The following is a 27,979-nucleotide window of genomic DNA, read 5'->3' as shown; positions in this document are numbered from 1 at the left end:
CCAACTGTTTTTTGCTGCTTTTCCTGGTTTCCAGCAGGTTTCTGTCCTACCGAACAAGTAGATACACACCGTGATTTATATACGATCATCACATTATCTGTCCTACCGAACAAGTAATATATAAATGGACGGGCACTTCATATTTATAAGCTATCATAAAAAGAGCTGCGTGTTCCAAACGTACTATCATTATATATAAATAAAGTACTGTTAACTATAAAATAAACTGGATTCGCTGGATGCGCGTCTGTGTGTCGTGGGATCGAGACTCGGCTATTTATCACTATAAATTCTCATTTATCGGGGATATTCCTGAGGTAGCGTGGAATATTAAGCGATATTTGTAGCTTCCATTACCTAATTACTATAATCATTCATTCGTATATAAAAACTGCATTAAATAACCATGAAATTACCTAATTACTATAATATTTGTATATAAATATAATAAATATAAATTATAATATTTCTCAAATATATATATACATACACACACACATATATACACATACATACATACATATATATATATATATGGATGGATGGATGTGTGTATGTTCCAGCATAACTCTGAAATGCACTGAACAATTTCAGCCAAACTTGGTATACATATGACTTACTATCTGGAAAAGAATACTGTGAGGGTAAGACATCACTGGCACCAAAGGGGGTGGGAGTGGGAAGGGGGTAACATGTAAAAATAACCAAAAACGACAGATATTAGTGTCTAATCCATAGTTTTCAAGGTCGCTGAGATGACTAGTAACACTCCCGATGCCCTTTAAGTCCAAGTTCAGCCGCGATAGGAGTGGAGGTGAGAAGGGGTGAAATATAAAATGTCAAAAATGTTGGTCAATGTAATTGAAGCAACTCTCTTAAAAGGAAATGAAGAGAGTGAGAGAGAGACAGAGAGAGTGAGAGGGAGAAGAAGAAGTGAGAGAGGGAGAGTAGAGAGGTTGTAAGGGAGGCGAGAGAGAGAGAGAGAGAGAGACAGAGTTTATCGGCTGTCATTCAGAGTTTTCCCTGGCAGCGCCAAATTGGTCAGCTAGTGTGTGTGTGATATATATATATATATATATATATATATATATATATATATATATATATATATATGTGTGTGTATATGTATAATATATATTTTATAATATATATTTTATATATATATAAATATATACACATATTACACATACATATATACCACCAGAAGAAAAACACCATCAGCCAAACAGGCAATTCGCCCGAACGATACACGATATAAAAACCACTCGTGATAGCCCAGTCAAGAGCCGGTGCACACAACACCACTACCATTGGAAAATATATTACCGTACGGGTAAGAACTTTTTTAAGTAGTGTTGCTCGTCCATTTGCCTCACTACATAAATGGATGCCGACGCAAACATCTTTCCACTTAGAGAGAGAGAGAGAGAGAGAGAGAGTGGGTGGATAAGAATTAAGGCGGATCTTCCCAGCTAAATCAGCTTTTACCATTAAACCCGACGTTTGAGTAACAGCAACCCAAACGCCTGTAAGGGTTTCGGAAACCCTTTGGAAACCCTTTTGCCTTTTAAGAATTCTTCATTTTAAAAAGTAACTTCAGTAAAAGTCTTCTCGCACACCTTTGCCAGTCAACGTTATTAGCCCTTCCCATTTAAATAATAATAATAATAATAATAATAATAATAATAATAATAATAATAATATAATAATAATAATAATAATAATAAAGCCTAAATATAAATTAAAAAATAGCATATAAAATATGCATTACATCACCTTATCTACCACCATACATGCGGCAACCTTGGCCCCCCCTCTCTCTCTCTCTCTCTCTCTCTCTCTCTCTCTCTCTCTCCAATAAAAACAATAAATAAAGCCTAAATATAAATGAAAAATATATAGCATTGTATTACATCACTCTATCTACCATACGCGGCCATCTTGCCCCTCTGAAAAGCTTCTCTCTCTCTCTCTCTCTCTCTCTCTCTCTCTCTCTCTCGGCTCGGCATCTCGGGTGTTTACAGCGAAGTCAGGAAATACATGATTTAGCGACCCTGGGGTTTATCGGATAATCTTGCTACGTAAGGGATTCCCTTTGCACGATTTAGTAGAGCATCGCGGAAATAGTTTATAGCAAATAGTACTTGTACCGCTACACCAATACGCCGTTTGTGTGTGAACAGCATATAAATGTTTGTAATGTAAACCAGAAATATGTGTAATCAATACATGTTCTAGTATACTTACATAAATAATTTTCTATTGAGGAGGACTTGACCATTCTAATAGAGAGGGGAAGTCTTACAGACGGGAAGGGGGTTTCAAAACAGGAGGGGCAGGGGTTCAAAAACCCGAAATTACACCGACTGCCATGGCTACCTTTAACTGAAAAATTAATGAGGAAGCCCTGGTGCAGAAAATTTCGAAGGCATCAACCTATGTATGTATGTATGTGTGTATATATATGTATATATATATTTGTGTGTATATATACATAATTCTATACATATACAATTATGTTTGTTTATATAGATATTTTATGCGTCTGTGCATGAGAGAGAGAGAGAGAGAGGAATATCTGTGCATGTATATATAACTTTTCTGTGAAGGGCTTTACCCTTGATGCAACTGCTACAGGTTGGGCAAGGCGAAGACCGATATCTTGACTTTCTCTGGAACCATCCGAATTAGGGAGGAAAAATCTCCCAGGTAATCATAAACATTTACAAAGATATCCCTAAAAACTACAAGAAAATTTTAAAAAAATAAAAAAGTGTATATACTGTATATATGTGCTACATGCAGAGGCCCGGAACAAGCGAGATTAAAAAGAAGTACAACCGGTCTGACACTAACCATACAGGAGGAACGCTCAACATATTGCTCCTTTGAACGACCATAACTGTTCCACAAACGACATTACGTGATGTCAGGGGAGGTGGGAGGAGGGAGGAAAGGGAGGGGGAAGGGGTATACCAAGGTAGGATATAGGAGGCAGGATGGAAGACAGGGGAACTCTTCCGGAAGAGAGATTCCTAAGAACATGGAAAAAGTCGGGTGGCAGAGAGACCCGATGTTGTTTTTCATTTCGAGAGAGAGAGAGAGAGAGAGAGAGAGAGAGAGAATGTTCTTTCTCCAGTTTACGAAAACAAATATAAGAAAAATATAGAGATAAGGGGTTCACCTCACTCAAACTAAAGGAGCAAATATCTTTTTTCAAACCTAAAATTCAAACACGTTCCTTCTTAACAAGAAAAATAAAATCAGAAGGGGAGAGTGACAAGTATTTTATCTCATCAAAAACAAACAAAAATAAAATGAAAAAGCCATGGAAACAGATTTACATTTTCTTCTTATTAAAACAAAACAAATGCACTGAGAGAGAGAGAGAGAGAGAGAGAGAGAGAGAGAGAGAGAGAGAGAGAGAGAGAGAGAGAGTAATTACGGTAATGATACTTCCTCTTTATCTCCAAATGTATATAACTGGGAGCAACTGGCATGTAAATTCCGTAGAACAGAAATTATAAAAAGGGAGACCCATTTGTACAGAGAACATAGATATAACAAAAAAATATAACGCCAAGACTATACAACAAAGGTTCGGGTTAACCGAGAATGAAAAAACTAATGCATAAGTACATTCTACAAGGCGTAATCTTCCAAGAAGTCACGACTAAAGATTATTTGATCATAATCGTCAATAAACACGTGATATATTTTTATTATCAAGAAAGGCTGAAAAATTTGACAAAAAACTCCAACGACTTTGATCAAAAGGTTGACTACAGTTGTCTGACTGACAGATTTGATCTATTGTATAAATTAACTGACGTCAATCGGTAGCTGTCGATCGAAAGTTTAAACACCCGTTCAATTGCTTCAAATAAATTCTTTGAAAACTGTAACATAAGAAACCTTTCAAAACTCATATTTCTTCGTTTGTAAACTACGGTTAGTTTCTTTACTTTTAATGTATTCGAACCACAAGCTTTAAATTTCTCATATTTTTCTCTTTTTCGTACATTATGAAATTAATCACATTCTCAGTTTTACAAAGCAGTGACATTGAAGATTAAGACCAATAAAATCTTATGGCAGAAGACTCATCAGAAGTACAAAATTCCTTATGCTGTTAAGCAGTATTGTTTTCCCCCCCTCGAAATAAATATTACCAGAAGATTATATATTCCTTTTCACGAACAAGTAATTAGTACGAGCACTAAGGCACAAAGTGCAATTTTTTCCATGCTTTTACTTTCCTATAGAGCCTTTCATCTTCGATATACTGCCAGTGGCCTCCCTGAGGGCAAAAGCATAACAGCCTCATCATAGCACCAGGAACGGCGCCTTTAACTAGACATTTCCAAGAAACCATAGCATAGCATCCCTCTTTCCCAGGCCTTACCTACAACCGTAAGTAATTTTAGGAGGTATATATACAACAGATGGGCGCCTCCCAGCAAGGCCTTTCGACCTACGATGCTCTTTACATTAATATTCCTTAATGGGAAAATTACCTGTTAAACAGCCCCGCTTCTTACATGGTGTTTCCTGAGTAATGTTGGGAAAACAGACCTTTGTTTATAGACAATTTGTTAAGAGTTAGACCCGTAATAACTTACGAATCTTTCTCTACAGCCATATATTTCCCTATGGAGCATAAAGTTTGAGAATATTATTTCATTTCACTTTTCTTTATTACCAACTGAAATGTTTCTATCACTTTGAAAAATCATGAATAATCACTCACATGATTTTCCATAATTACCAGTCAACACTCAAAGCAAACAATAATAAGAATACATTTTAAAAAAAACACATCTAAAAATTAAAGACTTGAAAAGCATATGTGACACCCAAGCACGAAGCAAGGAAACACATTAATGAATGCACACAACGGGAGCCATTCAATCTAGAAGAAAGGAAGATGCAAGGGAAAGAGGATGAGATAATTACTCGAGCGTAGAGGGGGTGATAAAATGGATGCGCAACGTACAACACTACTGTTCCTTGGAGTTCGACGCCTGGATTATCTTTTACGAGTTTTATTTTATGAGTCTGTGCTTACAGCATTTGTAATTTGTTGCAATGTTTAATTGTTTAATAACAATGGTTTTGTCTTATGTTGAAATAAACGCTGCGTATGTGTATGAGGTAGAAGTTGTACGACCGAACTCAAAGTTTATATAATTATATGTACATATGTATGTATATATACAGTGTGTATATATATATATATATATATATATATATATATATATATATATATATATATATATATATATATATATATATATATGGAAGGGAGATGAAAACCATAAGTGATTAACGTCCCAAAATTTTCTAGATATCTTGCAATAACACGGCAAAATTATAGAAATTCGAGATAGAGTCTTCTAAACCTGCAAGAGAACCAACAAGGACACGTCAGTAAAACAAAACAGTTTTTGCAAGTCAGGGAATAACAAGGAGAGAAACGTAATACAGCTTGGAAGGACCAAGATGGAAAGAGAGAGTAAGAGTTAGTTGGAGTTGATTCTAGTGCTCAAAAATGGGACATTAATCTTCCGACTTCTAACAAAATACGAAAGACGCAGGTTTTGATGGATTACATTCAAAGATAACAAGAGAGCTCAATTAGGCTGCAAGAACTCACGCACAGAGGCATGAGAAGGATAAGAAATAAATTCCTTAAGACAAGAGAGCGAAAGCGTTCCAGTATCTTATAGTGCAAGAACAGCACAGGGGGGTCTGACGAAATAAGAAAAAAGACTTCATTAAGAACGAAAAAGATTTTAGCATTTCCTATTCGAATTTAACAGTTATGAACTTGGCTAAGCTAACACCAAACAGAACTGCGCTTGGCTGTTGATATCTGCTAATTGCTGGCGAGGATATTTAACAGCCATGGAGACATGACAGCCCCAAACCAGTCACTCTCTCTTCTATAAAATATGTTCAAAACCAAAACGATACACCACTGAAAACTTATGATATTGAGATCAAACGTTAATAGAAAAAAATATGAAATTAGGTATGATGGAACCCATATTAGTGAAAACTTTGGGTAAATCGTGAATCAAATAAGACCAAAGACTAAACACCATTCTTGCAAAATTATCAGAAATAAAGAATGACTAATCACCAATGACTATGCATGGAGAATGCTGAAACTGGTCTCTTTGAAATAAGTAGTTTGCAGGAATTCTCTGGCAGTGTTTTGCAAGTGAAAGGAGGATTTTCATCAAAGTAACTGCGGCTGTAATGGACTCGTGAGCAAAACGACGGCAGACGTTTCATGAATGCGTAGGTATTTAGGAAAGAGAACTTCGATTAATATAAAAAACTTTCGATTTAAGAGCAAGTTTTCGTGTTTAGATAGATTATTCAAAAATAATCAATTACATGTTAAATTTGGTGTGAATAAACTCGATTGTTAACAATCACAAAGTTAATGATGGAGATGCTTGGGACTAATGACAGCTAATTTAGACCACAGTACCTGATTGGACACCCTCTACCCGACACATTTTTGGATTTCCCAGTGCTAATTAAGGGTCAGATATTAGTTTCTCGTTAGGCGAGTCGGTAAAGTTGTCGGCTAGCACTCGCTAGGCCCGAGTTCGATTCTCCGGCCGGCTAATGAGGAACTAGAGGAATTTATTTCTGGTGACAGAAATTCATTTCTCGCTATAATGTGGTTCGGATTCCACAATAAGCTGTAGGTCCCGTTGCTAGGTAACCAATTGGTTCTTAGCCACGTAAAAATAAGTCTAATCTTCGGGCCAGCCCTAGGAGAGCTGTTAATCAGCTCAGTGGTCTGGTAAAACTAAGGTATACTTAACTTTTTTCAGAGTAATGAATAACCTGCAAACTCTTCAAAAAAAAAAAAAAAAAAAGTTTCTATCCAAATAACAAAAAGTCGTCTGGTAACACTGATTCTTTGTTTCTGTATGTCTGGCTATTAATACCTTCCGTCTAGAGATGCACGAAGAAACTATTAGGGAACTCAACCAATTTCGACTATATTCTATGACTAAAACAAAACAAAAAATTTATACGGGGTTTTTATATATTTACATACTTTTCCGTACTTAAGAGAATCAAAAGTATTTTGGAATCACCAGATTTTTTAATCTTTTAGGAATTAAAGCACCTAAGATGCCTGGAAAAAAAAGTTCATGCATGTAAACACGTTCCTACTGTAAAACATCTGAAAAAAAAATTTCTCTCTCTCTCTCTCTCTCTCTCTCTCTCTCTCTCTCTCTCTCTCTCTCTCTCTCTCTCTCTCTCTCTGCTGAAAGCACCTTTCCCACTTCCTCCTCCTTCTCCTTCTCCTCACTCTTAACCCTGGAAACTGTCCATATGGCTGAACATAATCCACCACAACAATCTGGAACTATTTAAGAGGACCCAGTCAAGCAGCTCCGTAGGGACAGGGGTCTAATGCATACTAACTATGATTCCCGCGAAGCAACTGGCTGAACTCCGACGGCCAGGCCATTCAACTCATTCCAAACTCATCTGTGGCATAAATCACAAACGCCCCAGCACAAGCAAATACGTGCAAACTGGCAAATGACTTCTGTACACTTGTCAGAGCAAAAGCATAACAGTTCTGATGTTCGAGATGGTTCTGCAGTCCTTTATTACAAAACTGGTAAGGCAAGGAAAGGAAGATTAAAAAGGAAAATCATCGGAGAGCCTTTCACAGGCAATGCATAGTAGCAGAAAATGAATTCCAGTGTTCACACGATCCTGAACTTCATGTCCTAAGATGGTTATCAATATGCAAAAAGAAATAGGGGTACACACTTAGTACGTTTGGAGCCTACTCGTGAAACATTATTTAATACCAGTCACGGTTGACAAGAATGAGAATATGGTCTTAAATGGTTGACATTCTCACAATCACAGCTCTAAAAACAGAACCATTCAGTCAGACAGAAAGACGCACACACACACATAGCTTTGCGGGGTTAATGCTGCTACGAGAGCGAGGCATACCTGTGTAATAAGTAACATACATGAAGGTGATTTTACAATTTAAAGGGAGAAAGACAACGAAACCTTCAAAAGCCAGCAGGTATTACAGACAGTATTACATAGTTAATAACTTGAGGTAATATGCACCAAAATCCTCTTCAGGAAGCGTAAACGTTTGTATATGTGTACACGAACGTTGACAAGGTCCGCAGCGCAGTTCTCTTGCTTTGTGCAGCTATCGTAACTTTGGAATGAGTTTTAGTTACCGTAATTTATTACTTACACTGCGGTAGATGCTATACTTCCCAAGTTTTAGCTGAAAGGCTTGGCATGTCCACAAAGCAGAATTTCAATTGAATGGAATTTGCCTTGAGAACATAACACAGCACAGATTCTAGCTATTATACCCCCTGTCTGTTCCCTCATGTGTGTATGTATATATGTGTGTGTGTTTGTGTGTATACATATATATATATATACATATATATAATCATCCATTAGTGTTTTGTTTCTAAGCCTACGCGTGAATAGACCAGGTGGAATTTCAAGACAAACTCAAACATCAACAGGTGATGAACGCGGATGATATGTAATGAATCTGGCCATTATTCCCTAGCATTTTGCGTTAAGAAATGCTAGAGCAGTTCAACGGGTCCGGCTTACGACGTTCCGAGGTTACAACGTTTTCAAATATATTCATCAGAAATTATTTCCGAAATGCTATCCGACGGAAGAAATATGGCAAACGGCAGAATAATCATAATTTGAAGGTTTTTTGATGAAAACTCAAAAAAATGCGTTTTCAATGCACCCAAAGTTAAAAGTAAGGTTTTCTAGATTTTTACTTTTCGACGATTTTTCGCGCGCAGAACCCCGTCGTAAACATTTAATTTAATTTCCTTTACCACTTGTTTCAGAGCTTCCGTCGGGCTAAAAGAAACAAGAGTTCCTTTGACCAGATATTTCCATTCCAGTTTAAACTCATTCTCTTTCTCTTCCTCACAACAAAGCCTAAAATAACAGCTCTAATGTGATTTTTCTAAGTCCTCGATTTCCAGAAAACTGCTCGTATCCCTTAACAATTACGCGCAAGAGAGCGAAGTAAACAGCACCACGAAATTTCGAAAATCCGTGATACAGTGAGGCGGATGTAGTCGGTATCATTCGAGTGGTGTTTTGTCACCATCAACATCTTCATTTAGGCCTTTCCATAAAGTAGCTCTTGGGAGAGGCCTCTTCTATACCTTTTTGTATGAAGAGGCCCTCCAAACTGCTTTGGATACGTACAACGTGTTGTTTACCGTAGCCTTTCTAGTCAAGTAATTAGTCCTAGTCAGCCGCTCGAGGGCCTCTAGTTTGGGTAACGACGTGAACTGTACGCGTCAGAAGACTTCGACAGCCGTATAATGACATCAAGCTGTATAATCAGTATAATGACATCACTCCTAGAAGTGATGTCAATATAAAGCTGCCCATGCTAATGTAGATTCTAACACACAATGATCTGAGCACAAAATTAATTTCAGAATAGTTTTATTTTAGACGTATTGAACACAGACACATGCACACACACACACACACACACACACACATATATATATATATATATATATATATATATATATATATATATATATATATATATATATGTTTTGCCATTTATGCTCATGTGACTTTTTAACACTTGAACATGTTAAGCCATATGTATCAACTAATACCTAATTCTTTTAGGGTATCTTGGGAATTTATAATTGGTAAGAGCATCTGCCTCACCCACTTGATGACAGCTATCCTCAAGGTGAAGTGATCTCAATATTAAATGACGTTCGTTGTTTGAGATATATAATATATATATATATATATACATACATATATATATACTGTATATATATACATATACACACACACACATATATATATATGATATATTCCTTATGAGATCAATAAAAGCACAGCGAGATGAATGGGACTTAAAAGCATTTCGGCTTGCTCAGGAAACCAAGCTCTCACTAGCAAGGTATCATAAAAAAAAACCATGATTTAATGAAACAGCAGTGACTCCTTTACTAGTTTACACTCGCACCTGCGAAATTAATTTCCACTTTTAAGGAAACCGCATAAAAAAAACAGCACACCATCACAAGCATTGTAACATCCCTACTGCAATCCCAGTTTTGTCAGTCACGCAATGACATATTTCCCCGAAAGTTACTGTGACACGCAATGACATATTTCCCCGAAAGTTAAGACATGCAAACAACCAGATGCACTGCCAATAAAATTCGGTTCTATTTTTCACCAAATTAATGGTTATTATCGAAGCAAACATAATTGTCGATAAAATCAAGGTTTAAAGCATGAAAGCAACATTTTTACACTAAAAAGTTGCGGGCCTCGATAATCTCATGCAAATTTATTTTTCCCAGACCTAAAGCCATTTCCCATAACCAGATGGTGATTACACAGGGAAAGCAAGACAGTGGTCACTGCACCAATAACCTTTTAAACGCTGAACCAAGAGAGCAACTCTTGCGCAGAAAAATTCCACAACAGTAGCCTCTTAAGAGACCCACACACACGTCTCATCAACCCACACACACGCACGCACGCACACACATACCGCCTTTCGCCTCTGTCTTGTACTAACACTTCATGCTTAATGGACCTTACCGTTCATCCAAAATTTGGTTATTGAAAAACAAAGATAAATATAAAGTAAATCCAGCAATGCAACCAAAGTCTATTCGTAGAACAGATGTCGCTCCTGTATATCCTCACCAACGACAAGAAAATACATGGTTAAATAAACATCCACGCAAGCAAATAAAAACCTAATGGCGCTTCTGAATATCCTCGGCAACAACAATAAAATACTTTAGTAAGTAAAAGCAGTAAATGGAAAGCAGACGTAATTTTCAACAGTCGCCAGGTATGCACCCTTAACCCCAAAAAAACGAACCATTTGATTTTTTTCCTTTATTATAAATCCAAGGTAAATGGAATCCACCCAGACATTAGCTGCGCCGAGAGTTTTAGCAAAACATATAACAGACCCCAAAACGGAATATTCCCCTTCTCCGAAACTCGGATAACGACCGCCGAGTAATACATGCGATGCAGTAAATGGAGGAATATAAAGCATAAACCCGTAGAAGGCAAATTTGCTTTTTCTCGGGCTCTAGGTAACGACCTCGATGTGACAAAGAGGGTGTTGTCATTCCTCGATTCCGAGAGTTCGTTACTGCGCAAGCGCGGGTGGAGTTATATCTTTTACATCAAGGAACTGTGCAGTTTGGTATTAATAAAGCGTAGGGTCCCTAAGGAGAACGATAATTCAACATTTAAATATGGTGGTCGTGAGTAAAAATAAATTAAGAATATTTCTTCATTTCTCGCCTTCAGTAAAATTACTTATTATAATGACTAAGATATGAGAATAGATACGAATTTCTGTCATTAGTATTCATCAATATACAAGTAAAATTAATCACGAAAGGTAAGTGAAATATAACGAAGGAAACAACTGTTGCACAACTCCTTAATAAAATTACTTCTTATAACAACTAAGAAATACGAATAACTACGGGTCTATTTCATCGTTATTTATCAAATATACAAGTAAATTAATTACAAATATAAAACAGACGCCAATAAAGAAACGAAACAGAAGGCACATCCTGCTGGAAACCTCCCACGAAAAACCGGTTCCTAAAACATTTTCAGCCCGTTGCCATAAAACTTCAGTGAAACATGATCATGACAGTTCCCGGGCCATATGCACCGCACAGAGAAGGCATTTCACGCCGCGCTACATAGAGATGATTCAGTAAAAGGTGGGAGTTGCGAAATATTGAATGAGCCACCAGTGAAATCAAATTATGTGAATTTTATCACATATTTTTATATACATATGTATGTGTGTGTGTGTGTGTGAACAAGGAGAGAGAGAGAGAGAAATATTGTGAAACCCACACAAGTGCATAAGTAAAGAAAGCAGAAGGAAGGAAATTAAGAAAGCAAGGAAGAACAGATTACAAGGACCCAAACCAAACTGAATGAAAAACGAGCTTCTTGCTCCCTAACCATTCTGCAACATATGAAATCATTTCTGCTGGTTTCATCCGCACAGGTTCAGAAGCTTAAGTACTCCACTCCCCTGTCTCATATCAAATTGGATTTAGTCAAGGAATAAATTAGAGCGTTCTTGAAATGACAGACGACAGAAGAGGAAGGGAATGGGCATCCGTGGGAAATAGTGGAAGCTCCTCCATCACAAAGAGAAGACAACGCTCAGACGACAATACCCAAATTTAGAAAAACAGTTTAATCTTTAAATTTTGACTATCTGTTTTCATACTGGACTGCAATACCTAAATATTGCAATGCAGCTTAATGTGCAACTTCTGACTGCACTAGCCTTTACTGGAGTGCAGTTTCCCTGTGAGCCTAGTGTAGCCCTTATGATAGCTAATAGCTAAGTAACCAATTGGTTCTTAGCCACGTAAAGTAAGTCTAATCCTTCGGGCCAGCCCTAGGAGAGCTGTTAATCAGCTCAGTGGTCTGGTAAAACTACGGTATACTTATGATAGCCATGAGGTAATGGCTGAAACATACTGAATATTTTCATTATTTCCTTCCGAACCTCAGCCTTAAAGGTAGCAAGGGATATGGCAAATTTCCTCACAGGAAATCACCAGAAAAATATTAAATATAAAAATGTAAAAATGAATAGAAACCTTTATGCATCAATGCTACAAGCATGATGACTGCTGTCGCAAGAGAAATCAACAGGAAATCTGTGAAAGGTTTCTGATCGTTACAAGAGGAAAATAATGTGTATGACAAAACTTGCCAAATACGGCACAAATTCAGTAACGCACTTTTGCTAAAGTTACCATTAAGAGTGGGAAAAAGTTTTTCCTTGGGTGTTTGGCAAGTAGGGGGAAAAAAAGGAAGGTATTTCTTGATATCTTTCCAACTGACATAAACGGCCTGGAAGACGCATATCTGTCACCAACAAAGACGGAACTGTCACCATAAAGAGGAGAACGACGACAAGAGACGGAGAGGAAGAGTGAGTGACAGAGAGACAAACAGAAAGAAAGACCAAGAGCTCAGTCATCATTTTTTTATAAGAAATAAAAATACCCCACAAAAGAAGCAAAAAGTCTCTGCAAGCAATAAAAAGGGACATCAACATGTAACGAAGATAAAAAGAGCTTCCCGCAATAAACGTTTATTTTAAAAAAAGATATTAAAAATGCAGCAGAGTGGCGACGGTCCCACGGCCACCAACACCTCGGCGCACTTCCACAAAACTCCTCAAAATAAATAAGAAAAAAAGTTTACCTAAAGTTAAATGGAACATTCCACAACGCCTCGCCTCCCCGAAGGAAGCCGCTACGTAAACACAGTTATAAATATGCAGCCTTGAGTACTAAAGAATAGTAATTAAAAAAAAGCGAAAGAGCAACAGTTCCTTAAGACAGTGGGAAAAATTAAACCCAAAAATAGAGATTTACCTTTATGTACAAAAGTAAAATAAAATGCGAAAACACAGAAAAAATATTAGCAAATATCTACAGGGACCCAACAATACCCTTTGAATTAAAAATGCAAAAACCTTAAAACTAAAGTACACAAAAAAGTAAATATGCCACTGCCATTCGTACTTGAATAAAAAAACAAAAATTTCTTTTGAAACTGAGCGAAAAAACAAACCCTACTATGTCTGAAATGCGGTAACAGCTACCACAAATCTTCAGGACCGCTGCTGCAGTTACATCACTTCGTCCAAGCAACTCAAAGCAACCCAAGAAAGTAGCCTCATTCAAATGAGAGAGAGAGAGAGAGAGAGAGAGAGAGAGAGAGAGAGAGAGAGAGAGAGAGAGAGAGAGAGAGAGTTGTGAACAGTAACTGTAAGAATTGGAAGAGATGGTAAGAATAAAAAAAAGGTAACGAAAACAAAAGTTGCAGGAAAGGGTGGGAAGAGAAAAAGGAGCAAGAACAGGAAGGGGAGACCTAGCAAAAACAGGATAAGCAAGAAGACAAGGAATGAAAGTGAAGAAGAAAATAGCAAAAACTAGCGTCGAGAACTTACTGTTAAATGCAATGGGAAACAATAAACAGAAATAACAGGTAAAATAAAATGGGATGAAAGAACATTGGTCGCTTTATCACAAGCAGAGGGAAATTAAAATTAAATGCATTGATACTATTTCCGAGTAAACGTGGGTCATCTGCTTTCTTTTTACTGATCCTTTCGTCCTTTACAAAAACATTTTCCCAGTTTAACAGATGTCGCCCCTTAGAAAGGATGGCTCAAGAATGTGAGGGCCTTCCGTTCGCGCGACTTTTATCGCAAAGGATGTAATTACAGTCCTCAATCAAGCGTTCTTCCTTACAAAGGACACGTCCCACATACCTATTTAAATAACAGATAGCCGACATGCCAACGCAAATCAATGACATCGGCCAACTGAAAGCTTTTTTCCTTAGAGTTATGGATTTCTTGACCTATGCTGAGAGAAAAAAAATAAAATTAAATCAAATAAAAAAAGGAAGAGAACTGGCAGCCTATGCAGTCTCTACTAACAGTCAGTGCCACGAGGTGGGGGAGGGGGGGAATGGGGCGAGAGAGGGGAGACTGTTTAGATTGGGCCTTTGGGAAGGGGAAAGTCATTCCATAAAAAATGAAGTGAATTTCGATAAGATCAAAGACACAGAGAGGCTACGGTTGCGAGAGAGAGAGAGAGAGAGAGAGAGAGAGAGAGAGAGAGAGAGAGAGAGAGAGAGAGAGAGAGAGAGAGACGTTGTGGATGCCAAGACTGCAGTAAAACGAACTCTGAAGTGGCCTATGAGGAGCACTTTTTATATAATGAAGACGCCGATGGGATACTGAGCCTGAAGCCTTATCTAACCCATACCAGATGGTAGGAGGGGAAAAGGAGAAGACGGAATCTGAGGGGGTTTAATTGAGTGAAGCAAAAGACGTCTTAAAGGATGGAAGTAGTGTCAGGGAAAACAAGAGCAGAGACAGCATCCCTACTATTTGCAGAAAAAGAGAAAACAGAAAGTAAACGAGACTTTGGAATATTAGAAGAAAATATAGTTAAGGAAACAGGAAGGGTAATCAGTTCTACTACAGGGAAAATAATTATTAGGAAAAAAAGTTAATCACAATTTACCTAAAAATACTTTGCGCCCTTAACAAAAATTATCAGCAATATAATCATTTGCCCAAGGCAGCAATAGCAAGAATAAAATACCAAAAAATTATTTACTCTGGGTGACGAATTATTGACAAAGAATTGTTTATCTTCGGCAAGAGTACCATGACAAATCAAATATTAGCGATAGTAGCAAACATAAAATTGTTTGAATCTTGACAAAAGTTAACACAATGTTATTCATATATTATCACTGAAAGTAGCTATAAAAAAATTAGTTTGCCCCCAACAGTAGCATTAAGAATCTCACAATTTTTAAGGTAGGAACAGAAATATTGTTTTCCTCGAAAATAACAGTCAACCATATTTTACAGCAAAAATTAATTCCCACAATTTGTCAGTAACAACAGCTGACGAAAATCTGACCCCCACGTTACAGAAAACACACCACCTGCTACTATTTTACATTTCAGAAAATGGCCTTATCTAAAAAGTAAAATATCCAAAATTCTACCATTGGAAAATTCAAAAGATTGAGTTGTATTACCTAGAGACCAAAGGACAATCAATTACCCATCTGCTTCAAATTCACCGATCTAATGACCACTGGCATAGTCAACATGTTGCTGACCTCTGCATGCATACATACACAATATATTTAATATATATATATATATATATATATATATATATATATAGAGAGAGAGAGAGAGAGAGAGAGAGAGAGAGAGAGAGAGAGAGAGAGAGAGAGAGAGAGAAGAGAGTGTACTTTTTACAAATCAACATAATCCAAAACATGACCTCGACATTTATACATAAACTACCAAAGTTATTTACATTAAATAAAATAAAAGTTCTCGCAATGATTCTAAACTAACTGGCGTCTTCATAGGGTTATCCACATAAATTATAAAGAAAAAATGAGATATTTTACATCTCCTCTAAGATAAATATCTTACTTTGAAGTGTTGTAAAGTCACAATGGGACAAAATAAGCGTTTCATGTTCAACCGACTTTCAAAGAAATTGAAAATGACATCCAGGTAATCTAATGAAATAAAATAACTTTCCTAAAATACACAGTTTCATGTGAAATATAAATAAAAGGAGAATTTAATTTTCTAAAAGAAAAGGGGCTATTTCTGTTATGCATACTAAAGTTGCTCTCAAATGCAACTGACTTTGAGTAACCTTCAACTCTGACCTTCCCACCTTTTACTGTCAACAGTGGGCCATATTCATCCATTTACAGCTGACATATGTCATTCTTTCATTGTTATATCTCGAATATATTCTACCAGAACACAAACTCTAAAAGGGAAACACTATCGATTTAAATAAACTTTCCCTTCATTGAGAGACAAGAATAATTAAATCAAGAAATCAATCATGCAATGCTGAATGAAACGGAGTAAAATACATAAGAAATAAATTGACGCAAAAGGATATTAACAGACATGCAGCTGAGATGGATTACTCCTGCATGCAGACGAAGAATGATTATAAAACTGTCTGTTGCTGAACGTTTAATTAAGTTGTCTCTAGTATAGGTAAAATAATTCATAGAAATTTGAGAATCCTAAATCTTTTAATAACTCGACAATACTTTCTTCTGATTAATCCAGCCTTGAGAATATAAATATTATGCACAGTGACAATCCTCAACAATAATTTACTAATTATATAACAAATAAATGTTCCATGTGATACTGTGACTTAAATCCATACTGACTGTAGTTAAAGTAATAATAATAATAATAATAATAATAATAATAATAATAATAATAATAATAATAATAATAATAATAAAAACATTTTGAGATTGGATAAATCTTTACCTCTCTCTCTCTCTCTCTCTCTCTCTCTCTCTCTCTCTCTCTGTGACGAATCAATATGAGTTAATGCACCAACAAACACAAATCGTTCAGAGCAAGTCTTTCGAAGTCGGGGATCTAATGTTCTGATAATCTCTCGCAAGGAAACATCAATCCAGCACAGAGCAGTGAAGGACTGTGCAAATAATGGACGAAAGTCAAAACCATTAAGCATTGTAGTTTTCAGCCAACCAGCTTTATTATTATTATTATTATTATTATTATTATTATTATTATTATTATTATTATTATTGTTGTTGTTGTTGTTGTGTAATGAAAATCCACAATTATATAGTAATATACTAATATATCTACTATGTAGCCTAATAGTGGATTTTATTACACAGATTGTTTTTCAAAAATTGTGAATCTATTACTAATTAGTATTATTTTATTATTATTATTATATACCTTATAATATATATACGTATTATTATACATATATGTATATAATATATATTATTATTATTATTATTATTGTGTAATGTATATATATTGCAGAACAAACATAAAATCACAGTCTTTGCAGAACAATGTCAAGTATTGGCTCATACCATTACTACAGGAAAGTTGTATTGCCTGTATGCATGACGAATCAACGCTAATGATCGCTTTCGTAATTGATAATCCCAAATATAAAAACAGAAACTGTTCTCGCCTTCGTATGAATAAGCTACCTCAAACTTAGTCATGGTTATCATCATCATAATCATCATAATAATATCATAAAGAGCAACGAACATGCTTCTATCAAAAGCCCTCACGTTCTTCCCTTTCTTTTTCTATCTTACCACGTGCCAGGAGGAAGTCTGAGATAGAGAAAAAAATATCCTCTCACCATGAAGATAGGGAAAAAAAATTATTCCCTCCCTGGGTCGGCGGAGAGAGAGAGAGAGAGAGAGAGAGAGAGAGAGAGAGAGAGAGAGAGAGAGAGAGAGAGAGAGGTGGACTTCAGGAAACTGCATCGTAAACGCTGCAGTTTAAAGACCAAAAGAAAAACATAGCGGTCTTGACGAGCCTTTTACACTCCAAAACAAAAATATTTTTCAGAGATGAAAAAACTCGGCCAAAGATTTGCCTGAAGAAAAATCTAAAATAAGGATGAGTTTTAAGCAAACAAAGTCCCTAAAGCATAAATGAGGCAATAAATTAAGGTAAATGGTTTTCAGTGAAATCAGGTGACATTTTTCAGAAATATTGGTAAAAAGTAATGAGACGAATATCTATTAAGACAACTGCGAAAAAACTCGTACAAAAATACATAAATGAAAACTTGATTGTTAAATTTATGATTATCTTAAACTCTGCTATGACGTGACGTTAATGTGACATTTAAATTCAATTCTTCGTGATGCAAAAACATCATTGGATTAATTAGATGTAGATTTAATCATTCTCGTTAAACGAAATGCAATTCACCTAATTGAATGCAATAGTTCATTAATATATTTAGCATATATAATTTTTGTAAATTTATGTATACGTATAAGTTCCAATGGCTGAATATTGTACCACTTTTGTAAGGTAATGCTTTTTCACGACAGGAGTAAAATTTAAAGTCTAAGGTAATGAGAATATTCCTACAAAACTGAACCGTTTTCAGAACACGCGGAGAAAAACATTATCCCTTTCCGCTAATTCGATTTCCATATTAAGTTTTTGCTAAACTTTATTAAATGTCAAATGGGAATTCTGTCGCCCACAACTTTATCTTTTCAAGCCTGTGAGTGGTTTGTCATGGTTCAAAATGTAATATAATTTCATAGCATAACGACTGGAGCTTCACATGTAGAATACTAAACAGTATTGAAAACCAACAGCACTTACTGTTCGTAAGTCATAAAAATATCATTTAAAAAAAGTGGGCGTTATAATGTCACACCGTTACAATTTAAGATTTATTCACAAATCATAAAAAATTATTTGTACAAACGTTAACGAACTAAAATTTGTATTAACAAATCCTAAAATCCATATTTTATTACATATACCCGACGTGTCTAAGAATCTGTCCCCTGTGATAAACTGCCGACATATATCAATAAAACGGCATTTTCCCTGTGACAGCATCTTCGCTGCATGTGCCAGTCCGTGTGACAATAAACTCCAAAAAGCATTTTCGGTCCTCATATCATCCCATAAAGGATTTCTGTTCCCAGCGCACATTCTTCCTTTTATAAAAATACATTATAACAGGACAAAAGTACTATATTAGAACAAACTCTTATGATGATATTCACAGGATTACAATTGTGTTTTCAGCCTGTGAACCAATAGACAGAAATGACATTTATGAAGACATGTGGAGACTGACAGCATACATTTTCAAGCATCATTTCAGCCAAGCCAAGTGCCGTTGCACATGAGGCATCTCTGACTTCAAGGTAACACTTTCCTTATTTACAGAAATTAGGAAAGTGTTGCCTTAAAATAATAGACGCCACATGTGCTGTATCATTTAACAAGACTGCCACGAGGACCATGATACCCAAAAAGTGTGTATATATATATGTACGCGTATAGGACGACATTCTTTTAAAGTTACTCAATAAGGAAGAAAGTATTAACAGGTTCTCAAGAAAGTTGGAGTCTGAGAGTGTTCTGGATGAACACAATTATAATGATCTATTCACATCTGGATCTAAAGCTGAGTGCTCTTTGGTCTCCATAAGGTACACAAGGTGGGTGTCCCACTCAGACCAATCATGTCTAAGTTTCTTGTTCCTATTTTAGTTCCTGTAACATGTAACCAGTATACAGTTAAAGATTCTTTTACATTTGCTAAAGAAATTTGTGATCTAGAACTAGGTAATTGTGTCCTTGTAAGTTTCGATGTTAATACATTATTTATTTATTAAAATATTCCTTTAACCGAAACCACTGATATATGCATCAACAACTTGTTTAACGACTCCAACAGTATACAGAATTTTAATAAACAACAGTTGCACATATTGCTCACATTAGCCGCGTCTGCATGTTATTTTAACAAAAATGTGTATAAACAAAAAGATGGTGTAGCAATGGGAAACCCTCTCGGTCCTACTTTGGCTAACGCCTTTTTATCTCATCACAAAGTTATTGGGCTAGATAATTGTGCCCAGTTCTTTTAAACTACTGTTCTAACAACGACATGTAGACGATACATTTTTAATATTGAGATCTGTTTCTGATTATTTTAACTCAAAACATCAAAATATTGAATTTACTTCAGAAGTAGAGAACAATAACATTTCACCTTTCCTTGACGTGCTTGTAAATAAACAAATCGATAACAATTTTTCGACATCCATATATAGGAAAGCAACATTTACAGGACTCGCAACTAAATTTTCCTCATTCGTCCCATTAGTTTATAAGCGTAATTTAGTCTCTACGCTCGTAACCCGTGACTTTAACATCTGATCAAGTTATTGTAGTCTTCATTCAGAATTTCAGTTTATAAATGAAATGCTTCATAAAAACGGTTTTAATACTATTTTCATAGATAGAATGTTGGCAAAAAGCTAGAGAAGTTATCATTCCCGGAAGCTGCTATTTCAAAACCAGTAAAGCAGTGTTATATTTTACTATGTTTTTCTATGGTAATACGAGTTTTTCCTATTAAAAATTTACTATTAAAACTTATAAAAGAATTTTATCCCCAAGTTAATGTCCGAATAAGTTTTAAACTAAAGTACACCATTGGTAGCTTGTTCAAGTACAAAGACATCGTAACCCCCAAAACTACAATCTCATGTTGTTTATCTATACGAGTGTAATTGCTGTAATGCAATTTACGTGGGAAAAACAAGGCGCCCAGCACGTGTGCGATGGTTTGAACACCTAGGAAGATCTGTCTTTTAACAAAACCACCATTCAGTCTATACAGGATGATTCAGAAAATAGTGATCAGAGTTTAGGCTTCGACACACTTATTGCTTTGTTTCGTTTTTTATGCTTGTACATTATCAGTTTTTATATAATCTTTTGTGTAACATTACTGTATTCCAATGATCGTTTAGGATTTAGTGTTTTCAATTTTTTCTTTCTGTTTTTGTTGTCAGACCTGATGATAGAGACAATTATACCGAAACCGGTGGTCATAACTGAATAAAGGATGTTTCATGTACAAGCGCTGGTTTTACTTTTTCTGTCAAGACTCCGCTTTCCAAGGGATAAATCAGTTGCATATATATATATATATATATATATATATATATATATATATATATATATATATATATATATATATATATATATATATATATATATATATATAATATATATATATATATATATATATATATATATAATACATACATACACGTACAAACAAATATATATAGACATACATACATACACATACATAGACAAATATTATATATATATATATATATATATATATATATATATATATATATATATATATATACTGTATATATATGTGTGTCTGCATGTAGGTCTACACACGCACGTCACACAACGCCTGAGCTGTGAAGGACCCTTGAACAACTAAACCATAAAAAACCAGCCATCCTGTGAACTGTTCACTAAGCGAGCATAACAGCTCTTCGGAACAACACTAAAGTTGCCATCTGCAGAGCGGATATGACGTGTCCCCTCTGTCGCAAAGTTAAGATAACGAAGTTCAGAGAGAGAGAGAGACTGTGCCCTTGGAAGAGAAAGGGATTATCCACTGGATTTCAGTCGAGCATTTGAAAGCAACTGCCGTTGACACGGTCGTGGAAAAGACTGAAATAATAATAGGTTTTAAAATTACTGACAAGGAAAGGCACGCACTAGACTAAGATGGTAAATTTGTTTACTTTTATTCCATATAAAAATGTACACCACATTTACCATTTTACTCCTTTTTTTCGTCTTTTCTTTGGCCTTTCCTTTCTCCCTACGTATCCCTTTCCTCTGATAATAAAACTAATAGTAAATAATAGCAAACTGTCACAATCGATAACATTACTTCTGTCCTTAATGTGGGAATATAGCCTACTTGCTTCCTACATGAAGTCTAAAAAGTATGCAGGATTAGGTGCAAATACACATACATTATATATGTGTGTGTGTGTGTGTGTGTGTACTGGAATTAATGAACACATGAGCACGTGTTTCAAAGAAATAAATTTCTAACTCATATCGGGATCAAACAAAAAGCCAATTGACCCTGGCCTTTCATTTGAGAAACCGGGTTCGATCCCTGTGTGAGTGGGAAAATAATCGCTTTCTCGCCATCTGCGTGGTGTTAAGTCACAAAATGTCTTGGGAAATGGGGCTAGCCTGGCAGCTTCACCCTCAAATTGTTTGCGGAACTGAAGTGTACTGGATAAAAGTTGACGGTTGGGCGAAAATTTAACGGCCATATGTAGTAATAAGGACCAGTCACTGACTCGTAACAGACCCCAGGAGTGTGGTTATGCAGCAATGAGTCACATTGAGGATATCAAGATGTACAAGTTGGCATGACGATTTCACTATATTGCCTCGTTGACTTAGATCATCGAAGCCATTATTTTAAGCATATATTCTTCCTTTGAAAATTTCGAAGTCAAATACCCTGCCTTGCCAGTTCCTAACCCCTCAATTGCTGTTACATTTGCTACTGCCGTTAATGTTATCGCTAACGAAAACAACGCATGATCCAATTTGTTAAAGACGACGCCCATTTCATCGCACTCAACCGAAGGTGCATTTCCAGTGATCGCGATCAAGGGCAGCCAACAGCATCGAAGCCAAGGACCAGCGAGCGAGATAAGTACATCAGGCGCATATCACATCTGCACCGAGAATCACTCGGGAGCACACGGATGGCAGAACACGATGAAGACACCGAGCGCCTCTGCCGTGACGGCGAGTATGCAAATGAGCCAGGGAGAAGTTGCCCCGTCGCTAGAGACGCTTGACGAAACAACATCAAGGCAGCTAATTGCACAATTGGCTCTCGAATGCATTAAACAGTAGCTGAAGGATTACGATGGGCTTGGCAGCAGAGATGCCAATATGTTAATTTAGGGTGAGTAAACAATCATTCTTTCCCACACCACAGGCGAAATTATTGTGAACTGTGAGAACAGTTTCTTCTCTGCATACTGATATATTTCCATTTATTTACTTTTTTAACTAATGGCGTCAGTTATTCAAGTGCCAAGGATTATAAAGTACACTCGGAAACCACAATCTCCGACCCACCTAGGTCGTGCTCCGAGTTTATGAGCGGGGTCTTTCTGGACGGCGGGCAACACCAACTATCACGGATTGAAACACTCGAACGCCTTTTGAACTCTTCCGGATTTTGCTTTGGGTGTTTTTTTTTTTATGATTTTGCTGCATATAATATAAAACAGTCATGGTATGATTATATAGACAACACTGTGTTGAATTCTACAACCTGTATAACATAGAAACGAAGAAAAAATGCCGAAACTGCCGGGTTGTAGTTAGGAATTGGGGGAGGGGGTGAGGTAGAAACTGTCCAGAAAGGCCCCGCTCATAAGCTCGGAGTACGACCTAGGTGGGTGGGAGATTGTGGTTTCCGAGTGTACTTCTAATAAGCCATATACACCTACTTTTTCAACAAACCTTCAGTTGTATTTCTTAAGCAAAGTCTCCCTCTTGCAAGTTTCTACCTCATACTGAGAAGCAAGATTCGCCTTCCTTAAACAATGCACATGCTCCTACCTATCTTTAAATAACCTGAACATCATTTAAAGCAATGCTTGATCATAAGGTAATAACTTCTTCCAACGTAAGCTGTTCTACTTCATCTCAGTTTTACATACTTCTCCATATACGTGTTTTCTATTAAGTACAAACGTTGCAATGAGACCACTCGTCCCTCCTTACTGCAACCCCCTTGAAGCGATTACTTAATTCCATAAATGGACGCCCCAACCAGGGTCATCAACGCAGCTAACCTAGTTTACTGTGAGAATTATAACGCTAACCTAGTTTGTTGTGAGATATATAACCTGGTTCTCAATTTGAGCATCAATTATTCCTTCTATAATGTCATCTCCATTCATATGGAGACAGCTATGCCATTTCCAAGTTAAACATAAATGGCCGAATGGAATCACTTCTTGACGCCAAGCAGCCAAGCGTACAAGCAGACAACAAGTCCTTCCCTGGTGCCAAGCGCGGACAAAAAAAAGTGGGGGGAGGGGTGGCTCGAACGGAGGCTTAACGTCTTTGCCGTGTAATATTATCAGTCGTTACTGAAGCTTCCAACGAACCTTATGGGTCTAGTGCAAGCGACAATAAGTCACAATGAGGCAGGAGTCACACATGAGATACAAGATTGAGCATGGCAGACACAGAAATATACAAACATATAATTGAATGGTGTAACCACAGTCCCTCCAACTTTGTCAGACGGGGACCAGTAAATATCTGGAAGCAGAACAAACCCATTATACATAGGAAGTGATCAGCAGAATATCAAAGTAAGAACAAAAATTGACATTCAACCAGTTAGGAAAAGATAAAAGTCCATTCCTCCTTGAAGAGTTAAGGAAAGATGTTCAACTAGGCAAACGATGGGTTAAGGTGCCTGGTCTTTCATATTAGTTCGTCTCAGTTGGTATAATAAACCCAAGTGTCCACACCAGGCCACATGTACCCTTCAATACCTTCCCACATATTGTTTTGTGGCTAGCCTCAAACCAAGACACGGTGCTGGTATAAAGCCCACTTAATCTAACAAATCAATAACCTTTAAAACTAGTTAATTGGTTTTTGAAATCAAGCTCTTCTACGTGCAAGAAATATATTTTTAATACCACTGCCACCAAAGCAGCTTAGGCCTAAATTTAGTTTAGAACTGTTAAAAGTCGATCAGTTTTGACTGATCTAACATTAGGAAATAAAGGATGCATTCATGGAAACAAAAGTTGCTTGATATCACTCCCAGCGCGTTGCAAGCCTTTAACAAAACTATGCTTATTGCCCTAATAGTTCTAATTTATAATGGCTCTAATAATGCCCCCATCATATCTCCGATTAGCCAGACATTCCGTATTCATTTGCTCCGTTAAAAATATTGATAAAACAATAAAAAGCTCTGTTACGATAACGAGTTAACGTACAGCTGTAATTATTACGGCATTCTGATTGTTTTCGTTAAATCATTTTGCAACATATTCCATCCAAATGTCTGTATAAAGTTGACTAAAGTGACACGTGAAATTCATTTTTAATGCTGCCTTAGAAAACTGCCCACTCTCAGCAAAGACTGCTTTTGCCAGTCACTGGAAAACCAGCTCGCTGAACGGACTAGGTCTAGACCCTGGTTATGGGACACTAGGCCAAGAAACGTCGCCCAGCAACTAAGCCAAAGTAGCAATGAAAACGGCATCCACAGTTAAGAGTTCAACGCCGCACGAGATAGCTTAATACGGTTCCCTTATCACCAGATCAGATCATGAATTCCTGCACACAGATACAAGAGGGTTGCTGTAAAGCATAAAAGTAACAAAGATTTTGAAATAATTATGGTAAATGATCTTTTGTTAATTAAAATCGTTCTCCGGGGATGTAAACGAAGTTAAAACCAACAATCAATCGAAGTTTGAAAAAATAAAGTCAAAAGCAGGTCTGTTGATGAAAATGTTACATAAAATAAATAAGCAATCAAATTACAATGAACATTTGGCGCAATCTAAGGTTATTGTAAGTGTACAAAGAAATATACTTATGCAGCGTATAATATATAAATTTAGAAATGCCCTTATTCAACTATTTTCCTAATTCAAGTTCATTATGAAACCAATTACATTAATTTGAAAATTAATGGTCCCACAGCGAGTATTATATTACGATTATTCACTTAATGCTAATACTATTATGGCTCATCTACAATTAGGGCTCAATCATGTGCGACCAAAATGCGATCTCCCCCTCCATTCACCTCGTACAAATATGTCATAATTAAGAATACAAATATAACGAGGTATCGAGAAAACAATAATTACATTTTTTGGGATTAATTTGCTATGTACTTTACGTATATATTAAAATGTGTATGAATATGCATTAATATAAAGTACTAAGAAAATTTAACAAATCAGACCAAAATGTCTCGAAAATAAACGTAAGACGGAGTTAAAATAACGATTTACAAATGTGTTTTGTCAGCGAGTCGAATCGTTTGCTACAATAAAAACAAACATCTTTCTTCTTTCACGTGTTACGGACAGTTGTCAGTTTTCGGTGAATCTGGTTATATGTTAGTTTACATATCTAACACTTGCCGACCATAATTCTAAAACTCATTTTGCTTTACAACAAATTCATCACCGGAAAACCTAGCTCTTAACCTACATTATTCATTAAAAACTGCTTATACTTCCTCCATACTGATTAAAGGGCGATGTCACCGGTAGCTTTTTTAAATTTAAAAGAATATCGATGACATATAACCCCTCTCTGTTAGCCTTCCCGCCTAAACATACGCTGACTTCAATGGCAAATCGAATATACGAGACTTCTGCTTTGCTGTAAATTCTGGCTACTAACAAGGGACAGACAGGATACAAAATAAACCAAAAAAGGTGCCTGAAACGCTCTCGAAGCGTTCCCGCAGTATTAGAACAAAACGAAAATGTGACGAATTTTAGTGGCTTATGGCAATTGGCAACCTCCGCCAGTGACTGCTCAACCGGTCTTCAAAATATAAGCTCTCGACATATCGTCTCGAATCGCTTCGATTAAGCTCTGCCTTGCGTAGGTTATGTTAATTTGGTTAAGCTGTATAATTCCGTCGTTCGAATTCCACAGGAAATGGCCAGTACAGTACGCATCTCGATATTTCCCCGAATCTAAACTCCGTTTCCTTTGAGAACCCCACAATAGACCAAGTCCCGGTATGGTTTGGAAGCCATGTTGTAATCTGAACATTTCAAGTCGTTTCCGATGGTAATGAAGGTCGATAGCCGTAAGAGCCAGAAATAAGCAAATAAATGGACAAGATTAGGGGGAAAATTCGGCTCCTGTTCTTGCCACATAAACACTATTACCGTTTAGCACCCTCAACTCATACCGACTTAGACTTGAACATAGCCTAGAATTTCGATTAAAACACATCCAAATCTCTCGTTTTACCTCCAGAATCAAATAATGATGGGAATATTTTAACGAGAATACTGAAAAATGCAATGTTCTAGACACAAGCTACTCGCTAAAGGGAGGATGCTTTACCACCTAACCCTACAAGTTACCCAAGTTGTACTAGCCTACCTAGTAACTAAATAAAATATATACTACATACAAACGAATTAATGTTCATTAAAAATTGACCATTCACACTTACTTTTCCACGCCGAGGGCCTCATTACGGGGCTTGACAGATACCGTAGCCATTTATGTATTCGAAGGCTTGGTGACGTGCCATTGTTAGAGATAGCCTAAGCTTACGGAATATCATAACCTCCTCGTTTTCGTATTGCTGATACCAGTAGCGATTTATGGATCAGTATTTACTTGCACATCACACTTCAAAACAAAACTAACCTATCGCAATGCACGGTTGCAAAACGACGCGGGTAAAATGCAAGAAAGCACACACGTTAGGGAACGGGAACTTCCACAAGTTATTTCGACTCGACGGCCACCGCGCGGGATTTGAAATGATGCATTGATGCTCGTTGCCAAATGCCACTATTCCATATACCAGCCAATCCTTTCAAAATATCGCTATATATATACACATTATATATATATATATATATATATATATATATATATATATATATATATATATATATATATATATATATATATATTATTATACATACATATATATAAAGATAATTTAAAGAAATCTAAGCTGAACGAGACGATAGAAGCAGAAGAACTAGTTGAGCGGAAGAAAAATTAATATTACGGTTTATTGTAACATTTATCAAATCTTACTCAAGAGGGGCAGTGTCGACAGATGTGATATCACTCTGTGGGAACAAT

The 27,979-nt window shown here is 36.4% G+C and overlaps 1 long non-coding RNA gene across 1 annotated transcript in view; it reads right to left on the bottom strand.

Moving 5' to 3' along the window:
• LOC136845610 (uncharacterized) overlaps positions 1–27,678 on the bottom strand; it is a 162,419-nt gene extending 134,741 nt beyond the window's left edge. The window contains exon 1 of the long non-coding RNA XR_010855199.1: positions 27,330–27,678. This is a non-coding gene — a long non-coding RNA (uncharacterized lncRNA). The remainder of the gene's footprint in view (positions 1–27,329) is intronic.
• Between the last annotated feature and the right edge of the window lie 301 nt (positions 27,679–27,979).

The sequence above is a fragment of the Macrobrachium rosenbergii genome, chromosome 14 (genome assembly GCF_040412425.1).
Source record: "Macrobrachium rosenbergii isolate ZJJX-2024 chromosome 14, ASM4041242v1, whole genome shotgun sequence".
In the NCBI taxonomy this organism is placed as follows: Eukaryota; Metazoa; Arthropoda; class Malacostraca; order Decapoda; family Palaemonidae; genus Macrobrachium; species Macrobrachium rosenbergii.
This window is presented reverse-complemented; position numbering and strand designations above follow the sequence as displayed.